Below are 13,448 nucleotides of genomic sequence, written 5' to 3' on the forward strand. Positions count from 1 at the left end.
TTCCCACGTATTACACATATCGAACACCTATAAGTTTTCTAATGGTGAAAAAAAATTCCACAGATTCACAAATTTTAGAGCTAGAAGGGGCCTCATGATCATCTAACCTGATTTTGTATGGACTCACTACAGAAATTCCCTGTGCTAATTCTTGCTTCAAGTTCAATAGCTAAATGATGTTGTCAACAAGTGACATAGGCAATTCTAAAGTTAATCTTTGTGTGGTATAATTGTACCTGTGTATTTCACTTGCAATATTTAAAAGGCTCTGCATTTTAAGCAAAACCGTGGATTCTTAAACTAGATTTGCCACTGATGAATAAGGTGTATGACTGCTTAACAAGCTGATCTACTCAGGAAGCTGTCAAGTGACCGGTGGTCATTCTAAAAAGCAGCTGAAGGAAAAACGAATATTTTCTGATATTTATGCTTCAAAAATTTACTCCAACAAAGAGTAAATCAAAGGAGACAAATTTTAAAATATATCTTTCTTGGAACTTTAATTCTTAAGTTAATGTGCTCTTTGCTGTTTTTTGCTTAATAGTGGACACTACCGTCATTAAGTTGCTTCAAAAAATACAAAGGAGACAAATGAGTGTGTAGCCCATCAGGAAGAGTATCTTTCATCATTGTATCAGCATTTAAATCCCAAAGGAACATTTTTTTTCTTGATATGCCTTCATCTTTCTGCAAGTGCGGTTTGTCAGACCCTGCAACCTTTTCCAAAGAGAATAGGTGGCTCATCCTGTGTCCTTGTTACCGAACTAGATATATCACAGAAGGATATAGAGCAAGGAATGGCATTTTGTCAGGGTTCTTCAAAAATTAAATGTTTTGACCTAGCAAATCCTTTTTATAGCCGATGTCTTTGCCTCTATAACATAACCAAGGCAAACTTTGTCCACAGTAACTCCGAAGGGATCACTATCATTCCTATAGCAGAGGGGTCTGCACGGTCCTTTCCACAGGGTCAGGCAATGAACTCTTAATGGTATCTGCCACAGATTGCATCACTCCCCCGCACAGATCAGCGAATGGTTCACAGCAACCGATTACACCGTTGACCTTAACCTCCTGTTCTCTTTGCAAATTGCAAACTGTTCACAGATATCTTGACTGTATGCAGTGTGCAAATCCTCTGGCTGCATCCCTTCTCAGCATGATCATCATGATAGTGGGGATGTGAGCTGGGCTGGGCAGTTGTGTGTGTTCAGTTAGATCTGTTTCTTTGTCTTTGCGAAACACTGCAGCCTGCTGAGCTGTGTCCTCCCAGTTTGGGAATGTAAAATGGCAATTTGGGGGATATGCAATGCAGTTGCTGAAATTCATGCAAAGTGAGACTCACCCAGATGAAGCTTCACATAGTAATCGGGTCTGTGCAGGGATCTATAACAAGCAGGGAAGAGAGAAAGCGAAGCCCATAGACCAGCAAGCTTACGGCGGTGCCGTCCCCACACACACGATGTTCCTGTGTGAGCTCAGCACCACCATCTTGATGCCCAGATCCACTGACCAATGCCTTTGCTCAGTGCTGGTTCAACTGCACACTGTTTCATCCACACCAGGTGGAAGAGTGCATCTGCTGAAACAGCAGGCTGTTTACATACAGTCAATAATATCACACCTTTTTCTACAATTTGAGCAAAAAGTATGAAGACAGCTGTGAAGAATTCTTAAGGAAATAACCAAATTCTTCTTTATAACTCTGCTGCAGCCAGCTAGAGTTTACCTGTGAGCCTAATTCCAAGGTCAGTACAAAAACAATGGCACAAGAGGAATGAAAATGAATGACTCCACGTTTCCTTCAAATATAGGAGGAAAAATCCCCGATAATCCATCTATCCAAATGCTGCCAAGACACCCTGCATTACCTGATGGCATGGCACTGTGAATTACCTGGTTGCTCTACTTGCAATCCAGGAAGCGATGCTCTGGTTTTTTGATTGCTCTGAAAGTGTATGGGGAGAGGAGGGTCTTTCAAGAAGCTGCACAACAGCTTCAAGGGCAACGATCAGAAAGAAAAAGAAAAAAAAAAAAAAAAAAGGAAGAGGAAAATACAAAGAAAAGGTTGAAAAACCCAGCTCATTAGAGAAAGTTACCATACAGATTCTTAACAGAGTTGTTCTTTTCCTCATTCCACCTTCATACTGGTACTATCAGCACGTGGACTGGCATTTTCAGAGGAGCAGAAAAGTGGTAGCAGGCACCCCGGGCCTCTCGGTTGAGATATTTGAAGGAGCTGGATGGTTCATAGCTAGGATTGTCTCAAGTCCTGGCTCGACATAGAACATGGCTGCACCCAGTGCTAAAGGCATCTTTCCACCCTAGAGGGATCCTGGCTTGTGAGTCCTGCAGTGCAGCACGGCTGGTGCCCAGGCTCACCTTTCCCTGGGCAGAGGACCTAGGAGACTGCATGGCACTTGGCCTTTTTTTGTTGGTTGGTTTTAGTCGAAAGCATCTGAAAGCTTTGAAGGACTGTGTAAGATGAAGACCCAAGCCTATCCTGGCCTTATCTATATTATTTATCAGGAGTGGTGTTTTATGTATAATTTGCCTAGAAACAGAGCCAGGTTCTGCCTCAGGAGCAGCTTATTCAATCCAGAAAGGAGCCCGGGAGTGCACTGCCATACAGGACCGTGGGCTGAAGTGCACTAGACTCTGGGAGAAATCCGGGGAGCTGAATTACTTGTCATTGTATAATACCACCTGCCTTCAGTCACTTGGACCAGGCAGTTTATTTCTGAGCTCTCTGCTTTCTGCTATTTCCAGGTTATACTATGGGCAATTAAGGATATTCTGAGAAAATATTTTTTCTAAGCAGGAAAATTTTGCAACTTCCTAGCTTACCAGGGGATTCATAGCAAAAGAATGGTGGACTCAGGCTAAGTACGATAGCAGCTGATGTACACCACCATAAAGTTTTGATTCAATCATCCCACATTTAGTCTGACCACAAGCTGTTAGATGTTCATGGCTATCCCAAGGTGTCTGTCAAAGTCAGGGTGTGATGAAAGGCAGTCTGGCTGGCTGGGAAAAGCTGCCAGAAGGAGATCAGTTACATCCAAACCTCGTTTAAATGGTTGCTACTCTTACCGGGAAGCTATTTTGACATACTTTGTTCTGATCCCCACCTCTGGCAGCCAGTTTGCCATTCAAAACCAAGAAAAAAGGGATCAGAAACTCCTCAGATGCTAGGTGTACTCTAGCTGCAAGAGCAGGCTCTTCGTAGGCTATTTTATCTTGCTTTCTAGCAAAAAATGAGCTTCTGCTAGACCCCACGCTGCCATAGCTGAACTGCTTCTAGTTTTAATTGCTTGTCTAAAGTTAGTTTACATATTTCCACAGTGCACTACAATCTACAGGACAGACAAGTCCTTTACCTCTTTCCCTCTGACAATAAGCTGAATTCTTTCCCGCATTCCCTGGGATAATTTGTTATAAGAATATATGGAATTTTTACAGGAGAATCTTGCTGTAAATGACACAACTTGCCAGAACGTTCAATTTAATAACCTTTATAATGGCTACTCACAAAAAGCACAACCATTCCTGAGAAAACATGTTTTCTAAAGCTTTCTACCACAAACAGCCCATCATTCATCATAAGTCAGAAAAACTACACCCACTAAAGTTTCTGACAGTGCAACTCCTAAACATGTGATAGCACCAGAATGCCACGATTGTCACTGGAGACATATTTCCAAAAGAAATCTGGAGAGAGGCAAAGTTGTCTCTGAAAACAAGGTATGTTATCAGGCCCATATGTATTTTCATAATGCTAAGAAAATAAAAACATTTGGGGTGGACACAGAAAGTGACCCCCCCTCAATGGGGCCGTCACAATCAGCATTATGGTCCTGAGGGTGCCTGAGTGACGGGTGACACCCAAACTGCCTCCGACCCCAGAGCCATCCAGATCCTCCTAGGGTGGGAGAGTCGCACCACCCCTCAGTGGCGGATGGCTGCAGCCCACTGAGCGGGGACCAGCCAGCACCCTTGGGAGGGTTCAACGCTCCTCTGGCCTGGGGTACCATTTTGGGGGGGTGGCAGAGGGCAGAGGCAGCCCCTCTCCGTGTAGAGCCACGCCTGGGCCCTCCATGGCGGGGGGGAACCAGTGACAGCTCTTGGATGCCTTTAGCACAGGCTTAGTGCCCTGGTCCCTCATTGTGGGGGGCAGTGCCCAGGTACCCCAGTGTGGGGGGCAGCAGGTACCTCAACATGTCTGGGGGTGCCCAGGTACCTCAGAGAGTGTGGGGAGGGGAGCGGTAGCCGTCGCTGAGGGCATCATGGAGGTGGTGGTTCACTCTGAAGTTCGAAGGTAGTCCTGGAGGAAGTTTAAAATACAAATACCCTGCAGATAAATCTGAGTGAGGAATAAATCTGAATAACAAATTTATCCAAAGAAAAAAGTAATTAGCTCAAGGACATGTCACTAGGAGAAAAAAAAGAAAGCAGACACAATTAATCAAGGAATAACAAATTATTTGCTTTAATTATTTGCCCAAAGCTCTGTGGCGCGTGGGGGTTGTGTTAAAATAAACCTTTTTTCCTGTACAAACGGAGACTGTAATCACTGCAAAGCTCAGTAAATCACTTTCTCCTAGATAATCTATGATGGCCCTCTTCACTAATTGGGAGTCTATAGAAGATTGGATTCCTTTTTCAGTACTATATCCATTGGTAACATGTCTCTGGTAATCAGCCGCCTTGGCAGACACCCCTTGGTGGACTCCTGAAGGAGCTCTCTGATGACTCAAGGGTTTACTCCACTGCGACCGTGGCCGCATTAGTAGCCATTTTAATGGGTTTTTGGAAACTGTGACCACTGTAGTTAATGTTGTGATAATGATTTTATTTTAATTCCATGTTTTTAAACCTTTAGAACAATGCTGTTAAACCAGGCTGTGCGTCATTAGTCAAGGTTTCAAACCAGGAGTCATTGTCTTAAAAGTCTGTTTCCTATTTTACTGTCACAGGAATTCAAAATGAAAAGGGGGGGGAGGGGGGGAGGCATCTTTTTCACTTGTATTTTGTGCAAATTATCTACAAAAGTTCTGGATGAAAAAAATGAGGTCTGCTTATTAAAAAAAAAAAAGCATTTATCTTTTAATCTTTTAGTGCCATCATTCCCTTTTGCCATCACAATCTTCAGGTTTAAAAAGCTAAGAAGAGAACAATTTCAGCCTGTAATGCAAAGCAAGTAGTAATCATCCAGGAAAGGTAGAATGCCTTAGTTAAAGCAAAAATTTAAGTTTGAGGTTGATTGCAATCTTTTGCAAATTATATTCAATTTGGTGAATAGCTTCAGCCAAAAAACTTTAGAATTTTTAATCTGAATCTGTTATGCCTTTAATATATTTCAACATGTCATCTCATTTCGAAATGTAGCAATATATATCTTCAAAGATTAAAAAAAAACCTGATGACCTAACAAAAGGGTTTTAGAAGCAGACAATTTTTTTTTATTATTCCAAACTATATATTTCTGTATGTTTTCCCTTTTTTTTCCTGTTGTTTTTGCAATGTGGCCTATAAAGGACTGTAAAGCAAGCTTTGCACAGCTGTAGGTCTGGGCTGCAGGCTGCAGCTGTAGCATGCGGTGCCATGAAGGACGGTGTCTCCGCAGGAGTGGGGCAGAGGCAAGCGTCAGTTGTAGAGGTGGTCACTCACGCCTTACACAGCGTTCCAGAAAGGAGAAAGCACGGTCAGCTCCTTGGTATTTACAAGGTGCCCTCGATAGTCCCTTCTGTTTCATCAGACATTTCGTAGCACAGTGGTGGGTGTGGACGGATCCTCAGTAAATATTTACTGCACATTACCACATATCTCACAGGCTGACCACGTGGAATCAACAACACTGGAATTGTTTAAGAAGAGAGAAAACTGGATACGCTTATTAAAACATTGACAATACTTGACCGCTGACTTCTTTGAGTGCAACTGTAGCCACTTTTTGCAAGATGAAGGTGAAATACTGAGTATTGGATAAACCATGAAACAAATGCGATAGCCAAAGCTGAAGAATATCTTTATTTTGACCAGAACCTCTTTTGCCATCACAAACTCCACTTTGCTGCAAGCATGCTGGAAAAACAAGAAGTGATGCTCTTAGCTGTGTTTACCCAGGACTGAGTCTGTTACTGATTTTACGTTTGCGGCTACTTTAGATAGATCACCCTCCTCTTTGACTTCTTTTTGTGTTATTCCCAACACCACCATCACACTTCCCCTGTCAGCCCTTCACAAACCAGCAAGTTCTTGTGGTTCTAGGTAGAGACAAATTATTTTCAAGCTGACTGCTCTGGTTACAAAACCACCTGTGTGGACAGCACAAGCCTTTTTAGCAGCTCACATTTCTTTGTGAGCAGCTAAAAGGACACACAAAGCTGTGTCCTTTTCTCCCTTTGATAAGCTACATACCTTTTATAACATTCTCCAACCAATCTGAGAGATTAACTTCTTAGCAGTGCTTCTGGGAAATGGACTTCAAAATACTCATAAAACCCCTTCAGCTTACACAATGCGAAGATTTTATGGCAAAACTCTCTGAAGACAGAGTTTATTCTGATTCTTCCCCCAAGAATGTGGCCAAGCACTCCCCCATTCAAGGGGGAAGTGCAAATCCTCCACACCCAGGAGCTGCTGTGAGACCTCATCCTGCAGCCCGAGTGACAACTGCCTTTATTTAAGCTTATGTAAATGACAAGTGTGGTGGACAATAAACCAGTCTTTCTTCATGGCCTCTTTGAACCTGGCTGGCATAATCCTCTCTGGCTACTCTGTGAACCTTTTCTAGTGAAGACTAGGCAGAGGAGACACAGGACTCCTGCCCTTGTTCAGCAATCTTTCTCCATAGGATCAGATTGCGTTCCATTCCTTTATAATCGTTTTCGTAGCAATATTGCTTGGTTGTACCACAGTCATCCCTATTAAATAAAAAGAAATGTCATGAATATGAATTCTTTATCTTAAAAATCAAAACAAAGTTAAATTAATGATGGCTTCTCCAACACTAAGTGTTCATGTCATACTGTTCTCCATCGATACAGTTTATTCCCTTAACTTTTAAATTGTGCTTTCTCTTTTCTATTATTTTATACAGTCAGGGTTCATTAAGCCGGGGTGGAAGTACTGTAACAATTTCTCTCAAGAGCATGAATACCTGACATGTACTGTTTATGAGGAACTCACCAAGAAATAGTTCACAGGCTTTGTAACACTTGTCCTCGGACCTTTGCTATGAAATACTTTGACATGAAAGGAAATGTATCACTGCCAAGAATGCTAGTAATGAGGTTATCATGCATAGAGTGGGTGGCAGCGGTGATCTGTGTGGAGTGGTAGAGCTGGCTTTGTTCTGCAAGGTGCAATTATCATGCCTATAAATAAACATTAACAGGTTTAGAGGGACAAAGCACTCCATTATCGCATGGTATGGGGGGCTGGGGAGCTGAGCCCTGGAAAGCAGGGTTTTCAGCAGCAAGTGGAGACCATTAGGACTGGGCATGTCTAGGCTTAAACAGCTAAGAGCTTGGCTCTTAAATCAGGGTAAGTCACCCTTGAGTCTGTTCAAAACTAGTGAAGAGAAATGAGAACGTCAGAAGGACACTTGTTATGTAGGTAAATGGGAATGAATTGCCCATTCCTCCCTATGGACTCTAAAGGGATCCCAGAAAACTGGCTCAGATTTAGATGTCTAATATTTATATGAGCAAAGGATTTCATTCTAACTGCATGTGAGCTCCCATGGAGACACTGGGGCTAAGGAGGATTAATGTATCCTTGGCTACATGGAAGAAATGAAAATTATTCTGGCTGTCAAAGGCAGGCCCCTGCTCTTCCTGCCTTTTGCTGCTTCCACAGCAGTTGTGGGGCTGAGGAATGATCCTTACAGTTCCAAAACCACCACGGTGGGGACAAAAGCAGGGAGGTGCTGCTCACTTTGTTTTCTCTGCTGTAACCCACAATGATAAGGGAGTAGAAAAAGAAATGAGAGTAACTTTCTGCTGTAAATTCCCCATTCCCTGATAAGAGCTACGGTGTCAGGAGTCAAAGATCACAATGCACTTCTTGTAGAAAACCTTTTATTCATTAGGCTGTTGTTATTAGCAACAATAACTTGATTCTGTTAACAGCAGTAGATAACTGTTCACACAGCACATGCACAAATTCATTCAGCTGCCCCACACATCCACTTATAATTGTCCAGTTGGAGCCCCAGAAGGGAGCCCAGCACCAGCTGTGTCTTCAGAAGCAGAGGGTGGCACTGGCGTGCAGGTGGCTTCTACGTGGCTATTCAGAAAGTCCCTCAGGCGTACTAGTCTCTAAAACACACCAGTCCTTGGGAAACATTCAGTTGCTGCCTTCTGGGCAGGTATTCTTCTTCTCTTTGTCCTGCTGTTTTCTGTTAACTATTTCTCCTCCCAAGCCTATGGATACCATAGAACCCGTTCCCACAAACCCGCACCGAAGGTACCTTTATGCCATTCCCACCTCCCTTGGTTCCTGTAGTAAAATGTTTGTTCAGGTGAGAACTAGAAAACACTGACAACAACAACAAAAATAAGAATGAAATGAGTTCTGGAAAAACCTGCCTGAAAAATAAAAATACAAAATACAGAAAAACCCTTTCAGCCTAAATATTTTATCCCAGAGGAAGCTAAGAGTTGACTCAATCATGGTGCACATGTATTTATGCATGTTCCTGTTAAAAAAAGGTCCTTTAATGTATCAGGCAAGGAAATGCTGAGATCTGCTTGGTGGAAGTTCAAACTAGAAATTCGGAACACTAGAAAGCAATCTCACAAGAAATAAGGTTTTAACTTGGTACGGGGGATGTAATTGCATGTAGCAGGCACTCCATTGCTTGAACCTCCTAAATTATGAGTAGCTGCTTTTCTAAAAATTATCCTCTCCCAAGTCATAGGAGTTGATGCAAAGGGACAAAATCTGCATCTTGTGTTCTACAGTAACCCTGGTTAGAAGCTGAGAATATTGTTGCACTGGTCTGAACCCATCACATCAAAATCAAACCAAAATTTCCCCTGCCACCCCCTGGAACAGTATTATTACCATGGAGACTTAATACAAAAATAGTAATAGTAATAATAATTAATAGGCATTAAGTCTTTCCATCACAAGACATTCAGAATCTGCCACATTAACTGTTAAAAGCAGTTCAAAATGCATTTATTAAAAATGTAGTTTTTAAAGCTAAATCTTCCATTCAGATTCAGTGATTTAGTCACACCGTAATGAAGTGTGTTGCCCAACTACAAATAAAGACAACAACATATCTCAACAAAGTTGATGTGTTTGGGGAGTTGTACATTTAGTTTTTGATAGGTTTCTAATAACATATCCATGCTCAGCCCATTAAATGGCCTTGTGTCACCAAATTATCTCGTAATCAGAAGCTCTGCATGCACCACTGACTCAACACAGTCTGGTTCAGAAACAAACTGAACCTGCACGGGCATTGCTGGCACTAGAGGGGAGCCGGGTGTAACAGATGCTTTGGAGAGCCTGGCGGGCTTCCGTTTGCCTAATGGGATTTTTTTGGTAGGTAGGTTTCAAGTTCAATCTATGATCATAAAGTTGTGGTTGAATCTCTTTCTCTCTCATACTGGATAATTTCTGCCGTAGCTGTGTGCATGTGGGCTGCCTCTTTCCCCTCAGACTGCGTTTGTTATTGTTTGAAACTGCCTGAAACACAGAGACTGAAGAAGGAGGAACCTCATGATGGCATTGGTTTCATTAGTCGGGGTTTAGCTCACCTATCAGTTGTCAGTCCCTGCTCTCAGCTAGTTGTACAGGCTTCTGTTTGTTTTTCACTGAAGATGTTCATAGGTGTTTTCATACTAAACTACATCTTTATGGTTTTCTAATGCAGGAATTTTTTTAACGTATTCAAGAATACTGAACAAGAAGCCTCCCGAAGATGACAGTACCATGGGATAGGACTAATAAGATGCAGCTATATTGTACAAAGGTTAATTCCTTTTGCATAAAATGTAGCAGATAAAAAAATCTTTTGGGACTATTCTTTAGTTTGCATTTTTCCAGAGCAGCACAAAGCACTCAAAGTGGCTGAGCCCTTGAAGAAATGTTTTGTCTTTGGCCTTTACAGGAATATACTTACAGATGTTTCCCATGGACTCCCTGAGGATACCCAGGATGGCAGCTCTTCCACGTGTATTTTGGTATTTTTAGACATACCAATGAGAGTTGTGTGAGCCAGAAGTTGGGTGACTTGCCAATGTGAGGCTCCCTCTACTGCCAGCGAAGAAAGGAAGGTTCTTCTTGGGCAGTGATTCTCATCTGTGTGTTTTATTCACCTATTTTAAAATTAATTTGTCATTACTGTTCCAGGACTTCAAACTCTATGAAGTGGGCAGCAAAAAGAATTTGCTTTCCTTAACAGGTGCTCACATTGCTGCTTGCTGCATATCCAAAATTTCTCCGTAGGGTTGATAAGGTGGGTAAAGTCTCTGATCAAGCCAGGTGGTGAAGACCAGCCTGATCAGACTGAGTAACAATGCTGTGATAAATATGCTTTCCTTTGAAAAGGCTTCAGAAGTATCACGTTCACTGAACGGTGATAATATTAGGATCAAACCCACTCCAGTTATGAATTAAATACGATTTTTTGTGTACCAGCCTTACAGTCTCTGTCCGGGATCTGAAAATTTGGTTGGGTTAATTCTAGCTCATTGGCAACAGACCTTCTGGAAGAGTCCATCCCTCTTTAATAACTTTTGAGCCAGGTACCCTCTGGTAGGTGTCCCTGGTCAGAGAGGCAGACGACTCTGGTTTTTTTTGTGTGCTAAGCAAAGTACTTTTGATATATAAAACACCACAGCAATAGAATAGAAAAATGTCATTTTTCGAAGTACACAATGGTAGTCCAAGATGGACAGTTTCTCAGATCTGAACAGTTAAATGAAAAATTACATGAGATATAAAATAGCTAAGATCAGATATTAAGCTTTGAAACAGAAGTAGTTACAAGTAATTTATTCTTTATACCCTGACATAATACAATTTTTAATTAGGAAAAAAAAAATATTTACAGAAAGCTACATTTATGACAAGTTTAAATCAATAGGTTTTGTTAATGTGCAAAAATATAAATCTAGATGGAGTTTAATTAACTCCAGGTTCTATCAGAGTTATGGGATTATACTTTTGTGTAAGTACATCACATCCACAGTAGCTATCTGCGTCATTCTCATGGATAGCTCATCTTTTAAATTAATTTCTTTGTGCAATTTTCATGCTTTCCTCTAAAAACACTCTTCCACTTCATTATATTTAATGGAAACAGACGGCAAGACCTATTTCTCATCATACACCCCTGTGTGTATGTATATATGATGAAGACATTTCATTATGAAAAAGCAGCCTGAGCAGGTATGACAGCTATGCCTCTAAAGCCCTAGAAGTGTGTTATACCAAACTTCAAGGTAATGGAATAGGATAACTGGCTGCTTGTTATAGGACACCATATACCTTATAGGATTCTATACGGCACTGTAACTGCAACAGCTGCCTGTGCTGCACTGTACATTTCACCAAATATTTATTCTGAAAGGCAATTGCAGGTCTAGAAGGGAGTAGTGAAAGGCCTTATCTCCATCTCACCCATCCCTTCCTATGCACAAACATGTAGTGACATTCATCTAAAAAAACCTTTAGCCTTCAGCAATATAGACTGAAAAATGTCCTGTGGCAAATAGAGTGTCTTTATACTTTTTCGCCCCGATGCATTTTTTCTTTGCAGAATTTGCACAGCTGCTTTTTGAACCCATGAAAATTGTTAGCATCAAAATATCCTGTGCTAAGGAGTTACCCAGAGAGGACTCTGTTGAACATCCCATTTCGCTTGTTCTGATACAGCTTCCTGCTGTCCGCTTTTGATGTCTTCTCGTTCTGCCATTAGAACAAAATGTAAACATTTTCTTTCTTACTCTGAATAAGTTTTCCATTTTGTTCTGTTCTGTAAAGATTCTGGTATCTGTCTATTGAAAAAGGTAGAAATGGTCATAATGAACTAAAGATATGTCTTCCATTTCATTGAACTTTTTAATATCAGATCAAAATACCCATATTAAATTTGGATCAGTTAAAAGTAAAAAAAAAATGGATTTGTTGATAGAAAGAAAAATAGATTTGCTTTAGTTGTTCCACACAATATTTTCTCAGTTTTTGTATGTATTGAGACGAGTACACACAAGAGCTTTGCCACAGCTGATGAGGTTGGTTAAAAATTTGCAGTACTGTACAATAATAATCTAATATCCAATAAGCTAGTATCTATCTGTGTTTACTAAGATTATTCAGTGCAATTAGTACATTTGTAATTTTCATGAGATCTTGTTTGGAGCCTTACAATTTTGGAACACCAGGAGAATATTTTTTTTACACATACAATGTTCACAAGAAATTGGATAAGGTGTGTTTTGTTTTGTTTTTCTTTTCACAGGTTATCAGCTGCAGTCAAGAAATGCTTTATGGCAATAAATGTGTCACGTCTGAAAAAGATTGGAGGAGATTTGATTTTTTTTTAAATACTCAGTATACACAAATGAAAAATACAATATATTTGTATGTAATATAAACTTCACCAGATGTGAAAAGTCACTTTTGCTCAGGCAAGCTAGAAATGTATTTTCTTTTCATAAGCATGCATTCCTTGCTGAGGAAAGTTTGCTGCAAAACTTTAAAAAAAAACAAAAAAACCCCAAACCAACAAACAAAAGGCAGACTTTTGGAAGAAAATCCTGTGGTTCTTAGGCAAATCTTTAATTTCAGAGGGAATTTTTGCCTGAATGATAACTATGTGGTGGTTCTATTTTTTTTTAATCAATAAAAATGGAAATATGGATTCATTTAGAGTTGGATCAGGCTAGAGGTTGCATAATTTATCCTTAATACTTTAAAAATTGAGTGTTTTTCAAAATAGGAATGATTTTCTGTTTGCTCTAGAGGCTACAGTAAAGACGGAGAACATATTTCCTATTTTATTGCAATACTTTTTTAGTTAAGGGAAGGCTAGCATATTACTGATCTGTTGGATAATATCACTTTCTTCATGGCAACTGACAGAAAAGTAAGGGTGAGCAACTTTTATTTATTCAATTCATTCACATCCTATATCATAACAGAGATATATCTGAATATAGGTAAGAAAAAAGAATCACTTTCTCCTGCATGCCAAGTTCTTGAACTGGGATAGAAGCCACTGGCTTGTTTTAATTAACACTGATGCTCAATTAAATCAAGTAAATGTTAAGTTGCACGAATTGTAACCTTCAATTATCAAATTATTTTTAAGGCAGCTTCTTAGGATGCAGACGCCTGCAGGTAAAAGCCTGCAGGCAAGAAGATTCCGCCTTGGGGGCGAAGGGAGCCGTTACAGTGGTTTCTTTCATTTACAGCCTGACAGT

This window comes from Aptenodytes forsteri, unplaced genomic scaffold, assembly GCF_000699145.1.
Source record: "Aptenodytes forsteri isolate BGI_AS27 unplaced genomic scaffold, ASM69914v1 Scaffold76, whole genome shotgun sequence".
NCBI lineage: Eukaryota > Metazoa > Chordata > Aves > Sphenisciformes > Spheniscidae > Aptenodytes > Aptenodytes forsteri.